General features: G+C 43.8%; 1 protein-coding gene across 1 annotated transcript in view; it reads left to right on the forward strand.

The window, feature by feature from the left end:
* Nucleotides 1-13,143, forward strand: part of LOC126176754 (solute carrier family 22 member 7-like) — a 557,899-nt gene that overhangs the window by 331,989 nt on the left and 212,767 nt on the right. The gene's annotated exons all lie outside the window — the stretch shown is intronic.

Genomic DNA, 13,143 nt, shown 5'->3' on the forward strand with positions numbered 1-13,143 from the left:
ATAAATAAACTTTTTTATATTACATTCAGTGCATTAGTATTTGTAAAATGATTCTTTCATATATTGCTCATTAAAAAATGACGATCATTCCACTTGGGGCCTGCAGAATGGTACATTAGTTTATTTGTCTGAGTTGTTAATATTTGTGATGTATTGTTGTTTTTCTGACATGTTCTACATCCGGGAGGACCTCCTCATTGTGGATCAATTGGAATGAAAGTAAATCTAATCTAATCGAATGTGGGGGATAGTGCAGGGGTGCAATCACTTTTTTGCTCAGTTAATAGGTTTTGTAATCAGTCTGTTGCGGGCTTTCTGTTGGGTGGTTAGCGAGGAGGCCTTAGAGTCGTAATAATTCACGTGCAAACATATCTGTGATTGGCGTCTTTCATTCTCACTACTTACAAATATCTTTTCCTTGCGCAGGACGACAAGCGACTTCCCTTCGCCATCCTCGCAGCCCTGAACTTGGTGGTGGCGTTTTCCGTGTCGTTCCTGCCAGAATCTGCGCTGCAGCGATTGCCGGAGACGTTAAGGGACGGTGCCGTCTTTGGCAGAGGACAGCGCTACTGGAGCTGGAAACCCAAACCGACACCAGAGTACGCCAAGGGATAAAGGAGTTCCAGAAGTTCCTTTTAGTTTAGAAGGAATGATGATGCGATGCTGGCAACCTTCGGCTTCAGTTTACTGACGGTGCACATGACTTGCTCGGCCTGCTATGAACGAATAACAGTGCACATCGAGCCCTATTTCTAATCTGTAAACAGTTACACGAAAATTAAGCCTGACCTGGATTAGATTATAATTTATGGCCGTTATATTCAGTAAATGCTAGATGCCAAAATATACTGACATGGAAACCGCACCAACTGCGCTATCCAAAAAAGAAAAAAAAAAAACCTCATAATAGACTAAAACTACATATTGCACTCCTAACAAAGCCTTAGTCTGACGAGTAATCCTCTTACGCTAACGGGCGCTGATGACCGCGATGTTGAGCGCCCATAAACCCCAACACAAACACACTCTTACGCTAACGTCGTCTGCATTCATACCAGTTTCCCCTCGCATTTCTAATTTTAACACTAACTCCAAAAATACTCTAATGCTATGCAACCCGCCTCACCCTCTGTACCCGTCCACTACCCCCCCCCTGCGCCCCCCCCCGCCTGTTACACTTACATGCTCTCCACAACAAAACTTAATCACCTCCCATAACGGTGCTCAGGAAATCTCGCCCAGAGATCTACCCATCCTTCCAGCTTTTAACAGAATCCTCTTCAAATGGTCCAAATGGCTCTGAGCACTATGGGACTTAACTTCTGAGCTCATCAGTCCCCTAGAACTTAGAACTAGTTAAACTTAACTACCCTAAGGACATCACACACATCAATGCCCGAAGCAGGATTCGAATCTGCGAGCGTAGCGGTCGCGTGGTTCCAGACTGTAGCGCCTAGAACCGCTCGGCCACACAGAATCCTCTTCTTGCTCTCGATGTCAGCGCTGGAGTTCGTAGCTCCTCGCCACTTTTCTGGCTCCTCTTCCCCAACTCTTCACTCCCGCATTGTTTCGGGAACAGTCTTCCCCTCACCTACTGTTTCTCTACCTGTAGTGAACTGAAGTCTTCTGTTCAAAACATTTTTTTAAAATTAAAAAAAAAACAATATTTTATTTACAATTTGAAATGTAAAATAGCTTGTTTTAATAATTTAAAAAAGACGCACATTTTTCGTATTTTTAAATTTTTGTAAACTGTTTATATGTTTTATGACTGCTGTTCCTGAAGAACAGGGATGTAACGCATAGAGTCCTGACGGACGATGGCTGCAAATAATAATAAAAAGGACATAAAATTGTCCAATACTGTAATAAAATTCCGCGATTATTGAAGTGATGTGCATGTCATTACCATTATTTGCTCATTGTTAGTGTATATCAGCGCTTTTGTCTTCCTTTATTTTGAAACAGGCTGAACCGTGATTCATTTTCAAAGAATATTCTTAAAAACTTATTTTATTTACTAGCGATTCATCAAGATCATTAACATATTTAATCACACTATGTAAGCATGGAAGTACTTGACAGGGTATAACTGATGAAATCATAACCAAATTCCTTTTAACAAATGGGAATTTTATTCACTTTAATAGTGCCTAAAAGCATTTTTTTTTAAAGAAACAGATTTAAAATTATAATCAGAAAGCACCCTCTAAATAGCAAAGTTACAATTTATTCAAGAGGCAGAAAGAAACAAGTTTTTACTGTATGGGCTTTCGGTCACAGAACCTTGCCGCTCCCTTTTGTCACGGGCATAGTACGACCGCTCACAACAGCCTCTGAAAGACTACACTGGTGTAAATCTGCAACACACCAGATAACTTTAAACCAAGAGTTTTAACAATTTACACAAGCACACAAACGATGCAACTCCCCCCCCCCCCCCCCCCGTAGGAGGGATGGAAATGGTACAGAACACTAACAATTAAAATATTAACCTTGCCACGTGAAAGTGCAACTTGATTTTAACTTCTAAGCAAAATCTTACGGTGAAAGGGTGGCAACTTTATATACTAAAATGATCATTTAAATAAAAGCCCTTGAAATGCAATCTTATATAAAATTCTACAAGGTTGGCCAAACGATAGTTAAGATGCTCTACAGTACACAGATACCGCCTCTCAAGATCATAGGCAATAATATCAAAGTTTCCAAAGATCAAAACATGTTTCAGGTATTAGGCCGTTACACTCCAAGCGATAAATTCGTTAACATACCAAATCCGATAAACATGACAGAGGCAGCTACTAACGTACGGTAGATTGATAGGGAGACTACCGAACAACCCGAACCGCAGGTTGCTCTAACCTGCCCCTACTCCACAAGGGAAAATGGACCACCCAACTTATAAACAACCACCTTCCCTTGGGTGGGCAACCGGAGAAGAATGGTAGGACGACCCCAAAGCAAAACGGCCGGTGATCTCACACAGAAAACAAGTATAATTTAACAAGTAAATGAAACAACATATCACCAATCACTTCTTAACTTCTGATAAACTGCCATTTCTCGAGAAGACCTGGCGCAGCACCCCCAAATCGCTTTCCCGAACCGTCCGCTGCCAGCCGCTTCAACGGATGCAGGAAGGCGCGCCGATCTCCCGTCTCACGGCGTCGCAGCTCGCACCGGCCAGACCGATGTCGTTGGTTGACTCCTGTTGCTCTCATGTCGGCCTCGAAGCCACTACCCCTCGCTATACGCCGCGGCCCACTGGACTCACGTGGCGACCTCACATGCGCCGACGCTCAAGACGGACAAGTCATCTTGTGTTTAGTGCGCGACCGACCAACCGATCAATCCAACCACCAATGACCGTTGCCTGAGCAAACTCGAGCAGACTGACGGCCTAAAGCGCAGACTCAGATGCAGGAACTAATCCCCAACAGGGCGTCGACACGCTGAGTTCTCTTAGTGCCTAACAAATGCGGACGAGAGACAGACTAGCAAGATGGGGACGAGAGACTGACCCACTGGCGAGCTCACAGCGCCCCTTAAATGCACGTGAACAGGCAACCTTTCCCCTTTCCCACCAGAGGGAGACACCAAAGCTGCGATTGCCACAGCGGCGCCACCGCCAGAAACGGAGGGCGACTGCTTCACACTACGCGCTGCGGCGCGCTCTTCAAAATAGCAATTTTTACCACGGCTCACAGGTATCCATTCCCTTCGTTATGTACAGTTGCATTCAGCTGCAGCGCTTCTCTGCGGCATGCTGGTTTATACTTTCTTCTCAAGTTAATACGACGCTATGAACCACTGGGCTCCGTGAGCATGCCTCCATGGATGAATCAAGCTTTCATTGTCAGTGTTGTGACAATGTGTTTCAGTCATATCGACTCACTGATTGAGGGACTGAGAACCATAAGGGCCCAAAGCACGGGAACAAAGTTTTGAGAGAAATAGTTGTTTGCTGAAATGAAATTTTTAGACAAACCTCCAGTTTCATTGGTTTGAATTGCTTTTTAACCATGGCCTAACTTCCTAAGCTTCCTATGAAAACATAACATACCACTGTGTTCTTTCTTTCATTTGCTTGTGCCTTTTTCCTGCAATGACACAGGATTGGCAAGGTTAAACAGATTTGGCTAGGTTAATTTAAAGGGTGACCGGATGCCCTTCCTACCGCCACCCCGTACCCCCCTAGGACAGGATTAGCGTACCCCAACTCTCTGTGTCTAGTGTAATCCATGGAATAGTGCGAATGTGTTCAGATGTCTGCGAGCCGTGTAACTGAGGCGGTACGTGGGGACCAGCCCGCAATTCGCCTAGTGGGATGTGGAAAACCGCCTAAAAACCAAATCCAGGCCTCCGTCGTTAAGCCGCCGGGCGGATTCGATCCGGGGCCGGCGCGCCTACCCGAGTCAGGGACGCAGCGCATTAGCGCCCTCGGCTATCCGCACTGTCGCCTGATAAACAAAGTAAGAGCCTACGGAATATCAGACCAGCTGTGTGGCTGGATTGAAGAGTTTTTAGCAAACAGATCACAGCATGTTGTTATCAATGGAGAGACGTCTACAGACGTTAAAGTAACCTCTGGCGTGCCACAGGGGAGTGTTATGGGACCATTGCTTTTCACAATATATATAAATGACCTAGTAGATAGTGTCGGAAGTTCCATGCGGCTTTTCGCAGATGATGCTGTAGTATACAGAGAAGTTGCAGCATTAGAAAATTGTAGCGAAATGCAGGAAGATCTGCAGCGGATAGGCACTTGGTGCAGGGAGTGGCAACTGACCCTTAACACAGACAAATGTAATGTATTGCGAATACATAGAAAGAAGGATGCTTTATTGTATGATTATATGATAACGGAACAAACACTGGTAGCAGTTACTTCTGTAAAATATCTGGGAGTATGCGTGCGGAACGATTTGAAGTGGAATGATCAAATAAAATTAATTGTTGATAAGGCGGGTACCAGGTTGAGATTCATTGGGAGAGTCCTTAGAAAATGTAGTCCATCAAAAAAGGAGGTGGCTTACAAAACACTCGTTCGACCTATACTTGAGTATTGCTCATCAGTGTGGGATCCGTACCAGATCGGGTTGACGGAGGAGATAGAGAAGATCCAAAGAAGAGCGGCGCGTTTCGTCACAGGGTTATTTGGTAAGCGTGATAGCGTTACGGAGATGTTTAACAAACTCAAGTGGCAGACTCTGCAAGAGAGGCGCTCTGCATCGCGGTGTAGCTTGCTCGTCAGGTTTCGAGAGGGTGCGTTTCTGGATGAGGTATCGAATACACTCCTGGAAATTGAAATAAGAACACCGTGAATTCATTGTCCCAGGATGGGGAAACTTTATTGACACATTCCTGGGGTCAGATACATCACATGATCACACTGACAGAACCACAGGCACATAGACACAGGCAACAGAGCATGCACAATGTCGGCACTAGTACAGTGTATATCCACCTTTCGCAGCAATGCAGGCTGCTATTCTCCCATGGAGACGATCGTAGAGATGCTGGATGTAGTGCTGTGGAACGACTTGCCACGCCATTTCCACCTGGCGCCTCAGTTGGACCAGCGTTCGTGCTGGACGTGCAGACCGCGTGAGACGACGCTTCATCCAGTCCCAAACATGCTCAATGGGGGACAGATCCGGAGATCTTGCTGGCCAGGGTAGTTGACTTACACCTTCTAGAGCACGTTGGGTGGCACGGGATACATGCGGACGTGCATTTTCCTGTTGGAACAGCAAGTTCCCTTGCCGGTCTAGGAATGGTAGAACGATGGGTTCGATGACGGTTTGGATGTACCGTGCACTATTCAGTGTCCCCTCGACGATCACCAGTGGTGTACGGCCAGTGTAGGAGATCGCTCCCCACACCATGATGCCGGGTGTTGGCCCTGTGTGCCTCGGTCGTATGCAGTCCTGATTGTGGCGCTCACCTGCACGGCGCCAAACACGCATACGACCATCATTGGCACCAAGGCAGAAGCGACTCTCATCGCTGAAGACGACACGTCTCCATTCGTCCCTCCATTCACGCCTGTCGCGACACCACTGGAGGCGGGCTGCACGATGTTGGGGCGTGAGCGGAAGACGGCCTAACGGTGTGCGGGACCGTAGCCCAGCTTCATGGAGACGGTTGCGAATGGTCCTCTCTGTTACCCCAGGAGCAACAGTGTCCCTAATTTGCTGGGAAGTGGCTGTGCGGTCCCCTACGGCACTGCGTAGGATTCTACGGTCTTGGCGTGCATCCGTACGTCGCTGCGGTCCGGTCCCAGGTCGACGGGCACGTGCACCTTCCGCCGACTACTGGCGACAACATCGATGTACTGTGGAGACCTCACGCCCCACGTGTTGAGGAATTCGGCGGTACGTCCACCCGGCCTCCCGCATGCTCACTATACGCCCTCGCTCAAAGTCCGTCAACTGCACATACGGTTCACGTCCATGCTGTCGCGGCATGCTACCAGTGTTAAAGACTGTGATGGAGCTCCGTATGCCACGGCAAACTGGCTGACACTGACGGCGGCGGTGCACAAATGCTGCGAAGCTAGCGCCATTAGATGGCCAACACCGCGGTTCCTGGTGTGTCCGCTGTGCCGTGCGTGTGATCATTCCTTGTACAGCCCTCTCGCAGTGTCCGGAGCAAGTATGGTGGGTCTGACACACCGGTGTCAAAGTGTTCTTTTTTCCATTTCCAGGAGTGTATATTGCTTCCCCCTACTTATACCTCCCGAGGAGATCACGAATGTAAAATTAGAGAGATTAGAGCGCGCACGGAGGCTTTCAGACAGTCGTTCTTCTCGCGAACCATACGCGACTGGAACAGGAAAGGGAGGTAATGACAGTGGCACCTAAACTGCCCTCCGCCACACACCGTTGGGTAGCTTGCGGAGTATAAATGTAGATGTATATGTAGATGTATTCTGGTGAACATACACACTATGTTATGGAATGTTAATTAATATTTAGGATTATATTTCTTATTAACGATAATTCACAAAATCCACCCAGCTTTCGCTCCCATACAACAAAGTTGGTCGAAAGATTGAACGGTGCACAGATAACTTAGTCTTGGTACTGACTTCCTTCTTGCAGAAGAGAGTAGATCGTAGCTGAGCGCTCACTGCATTAGCTTTGCTACACTTCGCTTCCAGTTCTTTCACTATGTTGCCATCCTGTGAGAATATGCATCCTAAGTACTTGAAAACATCCACCTGTTCTAACTTTGTTCCTCCTATTTGGCACTCAATATGTTTATATCTCTTTCCCACTGACATTACTTTCGTTTTCGAGATGTTAATCTTCATACCATAGTCCTTACATTTCTGATCTAGATCTGAAATATTACTTTGCAAACTTTCAATCGAGTCTGCCATCACAACTAAGTCATCGGCATATGCAAGACTGCTTATTTTGTGTTCACATATCTTAATCTCACCCAGCCAGTCTATTGTTTTCAACATATGATCCATAAATAATATGAACAACAGTGGAGACATGTTGCAGCCTTGTCTTACCCCTGCAACTACTCTGAACCATGAAATCTCGTAGAACAGACAATAACTTCCTCCTAGGAACCAGGTCATATGCCTTTTCTAGATCTATAAAGCATAGATACAATTCCCTGTTCCACTCATAACACTTCTCCATTATTTGCCGTAAGCTAAAGATCTGGTCCTGACAACCCCTAAGAGGCCTAAACCCACACAGATTTTCATACAATTGGTCCTCAACTAATACTCGCACTTTCCTTTCAACAATACCTGAGAAGATTTTACCCACAACGCTGATTAAAGAGATACCTCTGTAGTTGTTACAATCTTTTCTGTTTCCATGTTTAAAGATTGGTGTGATTACTGCTTTTGTCCAGTCTGATGGAACCTGTCCCGACTCCCAGGTCATTTCAATTATCCTGTGTAGCCATTTAAGACCTGACATTCCACTGTATTTGATGAATTCCGACTTAATTTCATCCACCCCAGCTGCTTTATTGCACTGCAATCTATTGACCATTTTCCCCACTTCCTCAAATGTGATCCTATTTCCATCATCATTCCTATCCCATTCTACCTCGAAATCTGAAACATTACTGATCGCATTTTCACCTACATTGAGCAACTCTTCAAAATATTCCCTCCATCTGCCCAAGGCATCCACAGGATTCACCAGCAGTTTTCCTGACCTGTCCAAAATACTTGTCATTTCCTTCTTACCTCCCTTTCGAAGACTGCTAATTACACTCCAGAATGGTTTTCCAGCAGCTTGACCCATAGTCTCCAACCTGTTTCCAAAGTCTTCCCACGATTTCTTCTTGGATGCTGCAATTATCTGTTTCGCTTTGTTTCTTTCTTCAACATAACTTTCTCTGTCTACCTGGGTTCTGGTATGTAGCCATTTTTGATACGCCTTCTTTTTCCTTTTACAGGCTGCCTTGACTGTATCATTCCACCAACCTGTTTGCTTCATCCTACTTTTACACACTACTGTTCCAAGACATTCTTTAGCCACTTCTAGTACTGTGTCCCTGTACCTTGTCCACTCCTTTTCCAATGACTGTAATTGACTACATTCAACTAACTGGTACCTTTCTGAGATCGCTGTTATGTACTTGTGCCTGATTTCCTTATCCTGAAGCTTCTCCACTCTTATTCTCCTACATATGGACCTGACCTCCTGCACTTTCGGCCTCACAATCGCAATTTCACTGCAGATTAAATAATGATCAACGTCATCAAAGAATCCCCTGAATACACGTGTGTCCCTCACAGCCTTCCTGAATTCCTGATCTGTTATTATATAGTCAATGACAGATCTGGTTCCCCTGCCTTCCCAAGTATACCAGTGAATGTTCTTATGTTTAAAAAAGAAGTTTGTGATTACTAAGCCCATACAGGCACAGAAATCCAAGAGTTGTTTCCCGTTCCTGTTGGCCTCCATATCCTCTCCAAATTTACCCATAACCGTTTCATACCCTTCTGTTCGATTTCCAATCCTGGCGTTAAAATCACCCATGAGCAGAACACTGTCCTTGTCCTTTACTCTAACAACTACATCACTGAGTGCCTCATAAAAACTATCCACCTTATCTTGATCTGTCCCTTCACAATGCGAATATACTGACACAATCCTAATTTTCTTGCTAGACACTGTCAAATCTATCCACATCAGTCGTTCGTTTACATACCTTATTGCAACTACGCTGGGTTCCATTTCTTTCCTGATGTAAAGCCCTACACCCCATTGTGCTATTCCTGCAGTGTTTTATTTCCTAATCTAATTCCCTCGGCATCACCCGACTTAATTCGACTACATTCCATTATCCTCGTTTTGCTTTTGCTGATGTTCATCTTATACCCTCCTTCAAGACACTGTCCAATCCGTTCAACTGCTCTTCCAAGTCCTTTGCTGTCTCGGACAGAATTACAATGTCATCGGCGAACATCAAGGTTTTTATTTCTTCTCCATGGATTTTAATACCTTCTCCAAAGTTTTCTTTTGTTTCCTTTACTGCTTGCTCAATATACAGATTGAATAACGTCGGGGAGAGGCTACAACCCTGTCTCACTCCCTTCCCAACCACTGCTTCCCTTTCATGCCCCTCGACTCTTATAACTGCCATCTGGTTACTGTACAAATTGTAAATAGCCTTTCGCTCTCTCTATTTTATCCATACCACCTTTCGAATTTGAAAGATAGTATTCCAGTCAACATTGTCAAAAGCTTTCTCTTAGTCTACAAATGCTAGAAAGGTAGGTTTGCCTTTCCTTAATCTATTTTCTAAGGTAAGTCGTAGGGTCAGTATTGCCTAACGTGTTCCAATATTTCTACGGAATCCAAACTGATCTTCCCCGAGGTCGGCTTCTATCAGTTTTTCCATTCGTCTGTAAAGAATTCGCGTTAGTATTTTGCATCTGTAACTTATTAAACTGATAGTTCGGTAATTTTCACATCTGTCAACACCTGCTTTCTTTGGGATTGGAATTACTATATTCTTCTTGAAGTCTGAGGGTATTTCGCCTGTCTCATTCATCTTGCTCACCAAATGGTAGAGTTTTCTCAGGACTGGCTCTCCCAAGGCCGTCAGTAGTTCCAATGGAATGTTGTCTACTCCCGGGGCCTTGTTTCGACTCAGGTCTTTCAGTGCTCCGTCAAACTCTTCACACAGTATCATATCTCCCATTTCATCTTCAACCTCTTCCATTTCCATAATACTGTCCTCAAGTACATCGCCCTTGTATAGACCCTCTATATACTCCTTCCACCTTTCTGCTTTCCCTTCTTTGCTTAGAACTGGGTTTACATCTGAGCTCTTGATATTCATACAAGTGGCTCTCTTTTCTCCAAAGGTCTCTTTAATTTTTCTGTAGGCTGTATCTATCTTACCCCTAGTGAGATAAGCCTCTACATCCTTACATTTGTCCTCTAGCCATGCCTGCTTACCCATTTTGCACTTCCTGTCGATCTCATTTTTGAGACGTTTGTATTCCTTTTTGCCTGCTTCATTTACTGCATTTTTATATTTTCTCCTTTCATCAATTAAATTCAATATTTCTTCTGTTACCCAACGATTTCTACTAGCCCTCGTCTTTTTATCTACTTGATCCTCTGCTGCCTTCACAAGTTCATCCCTCAAAGCTACCCATTCTTCTTCTACTGTATTTCTTTCCCCCATTCCTGTCAATTGTTCCCTTATGCTCTCCCTGAAACTCTGTAAAACCTGTGGTTTGGTTAGTTTATCCAGATCCCATCTCCTTAAATTCCCACCTTTTTGCAATTTCTTCAGCTTGAATCTACAGTTCATAACCAATAGATTGTGGTCAGAGTCCATATCTGCCGCTGGAAATGTCCTAGAATTTAAAACCTGGTCTAAATCTCTGTCTTACCATTATATAATCTATCTGATACCTTCTAGTATATCCAGGATTCTTCGATGTATACAACCTTCTTTTATGATTCCTGAACCAAGTGTTAACTATGATTAATTTATGCTCTCTGCAAAATTCTACCAGACGGCTTCCTCTTTCATTTCCTACCCCCAATCCATATTCACCTACTATCTTTCCTTCTCTCCCTTTTCCTACTCTCGAATTCCAGTCACCCATGACTATTAAATTTTCATCTCCCTTCACTACCTGAACAATTTCCTTTATCTCATCATACATTTCATCAATTTGTTCATCATCTGCAGAGCTAGTTGGCATATAAACTTGTACTACTGTAGTAGGCGTGGGCTTCGTGTCTATCTTGGCCACAATAATGCCATTCTTACTAAGCAAAAATATTTTCCTGCTATTCTTAACATTCCTTGTAACACCCATGGTCATTGATGAGTCAACTGATAAAAAAAATTTCAAGACTCTTTTTTGCTATCGTTGCTAGGAGATTAGGACGTTATCCTCACGATTTGGTTCTCTACCTACACTGCTCAAAAATTTAGAGGCACTTTTTAACACTTGCATTATTTCTTCAGGAACGTTTGGAGTGAAACAGATTTTTGTTCTGGAAAAAGAAACCTTATTGAAGGGAAATGTACTGGGTCATGTTATGCCCACTGCAGTTTTAATGGGTCCCCGCATCATGCTGCAACAAGACACTGGGAGAGCGCACTCAGCAGCAGGCACCATGGGAACCGTGCAGCATCACACACGTTGGTGCTATGACCAGGAATTTAACACAGTATCGAAAATCAAAGTGGAAACACCTTCACTTAAGTCCCATAAGGCAAAGAAAGAAACATTTACTCATCTAGTGGGCCCTCCATATGCCCGTATTACTTACTCACATGTTCGAGGCATGCTCCTGACAAATGTGGGAAAATTTTCTTGTGGAATTTTTTCCCTTGATCAGCAACAAATTATGCTGGACAAATAGTGAGTGTTGTGACGAATACAGGGATCAGCGACCACAAGGCAGTTGCTGCTAGGCTGAATACCGTAATACCTACAACCATCAAAAAGAAACGCAAAGTATATCTATTTGAAAAAGCTGATAAAAATGCTCTTAACGCCTTTATAAGAGACAGTCTTCACTCCTTCCGATCTGATCATTAAAGTTTAGAAAAGTTGTGGATTGTTTTCAAAGAGCAACAGCAATTGAGAGATATATACCACATAAATTAATAAGTGATGGTACTGATCCCCCATGGTACACAAAACGGGGCAGATCGTTGTTGCAGAAGCAACGAAAAAAGCATGCTAAATTCAAAAGAACGCAAAATCCCCAAGATTGGCAAAGTTTTATAGAAGTTCGAAATATGGTGCGTACTTCAGTGCGAGATGCTATTAATAATTTCGACAACGAAATTCTGTCTCGAAATCTGGCAGAAAACCCAAAGAGATTCTGGTCATACAAAAAGCACACCAGATTCAAGACACAATCAATACCTTCAATGTGTGGTAACAACGGTGAAGTCACTGATGACAGTGCCACTTAAGCAGAGTTATTAAACACGCTTTTCCGAAACTCCTTCACCAAAGAAGACGAAGTAAATATTCCTGAATTCCAATCAAGAACAAATGCCAAGATGATAAACATAGAAGTGGATATCCTCGGTGTAACAAAGCAGCTTAAATCACTTAATAAAGGCAAGGCCTCCGGGCCAGATTGTATACCAGTCAGGTTCCTCTCAGAGTATGCTGATAAAATAGCTCCATATTTAGCAATTATATACAACCACTCGCTTACAGAAAGATACGTACCTAAAGACTGGAAAATTGCTCAAGTCACAACAATACCCAAAAAGGGAAGTAGGAGTAATCCGCTGAATTACAGGCCTATATCACTAACGTCGATTTGCAGTAGGGTTTTAGAACATGTACGGTATTCGAACATTATGAAGTACCTCGAAAAAAAAAACGATTTATTGACATATAGTCAGCACGGATTCAGAAAATATCGTTGTTGTGAAACACAACTAGCTCTTTATACTCATGAAGTAATACGTGCTATCGACAGGGGATGTCAAATTGATTCCATATTTTTAGATTTCCAGAAGGCTTTCGAAACCGTTCCTCACAAGTGTTTTCTAACCAAACTGCGTGCCTACGCAGTATCGCGTCAGTTGTGCAACTGGATTCGTGATTTCCTGTCAGAAAGGTCACAATTAGTAGTAATAGACGGAAAGTCATAG

This window comes from Schistocerca cancellata, chromosome 3 (assembly GCF_023864275.1).
Source record: "Schistocerca cancellata isolate TAMUIC-IGC-003103 chromosome 3, iqSchCanc2.1, whole genome shotgun sequence".
Lineage (NCBI taxonomy): Eukaryota > Metazoa > Arthropoda > Insecta > Orthoptera > Acrididae > Schistocerca > Schistocerca cancellata.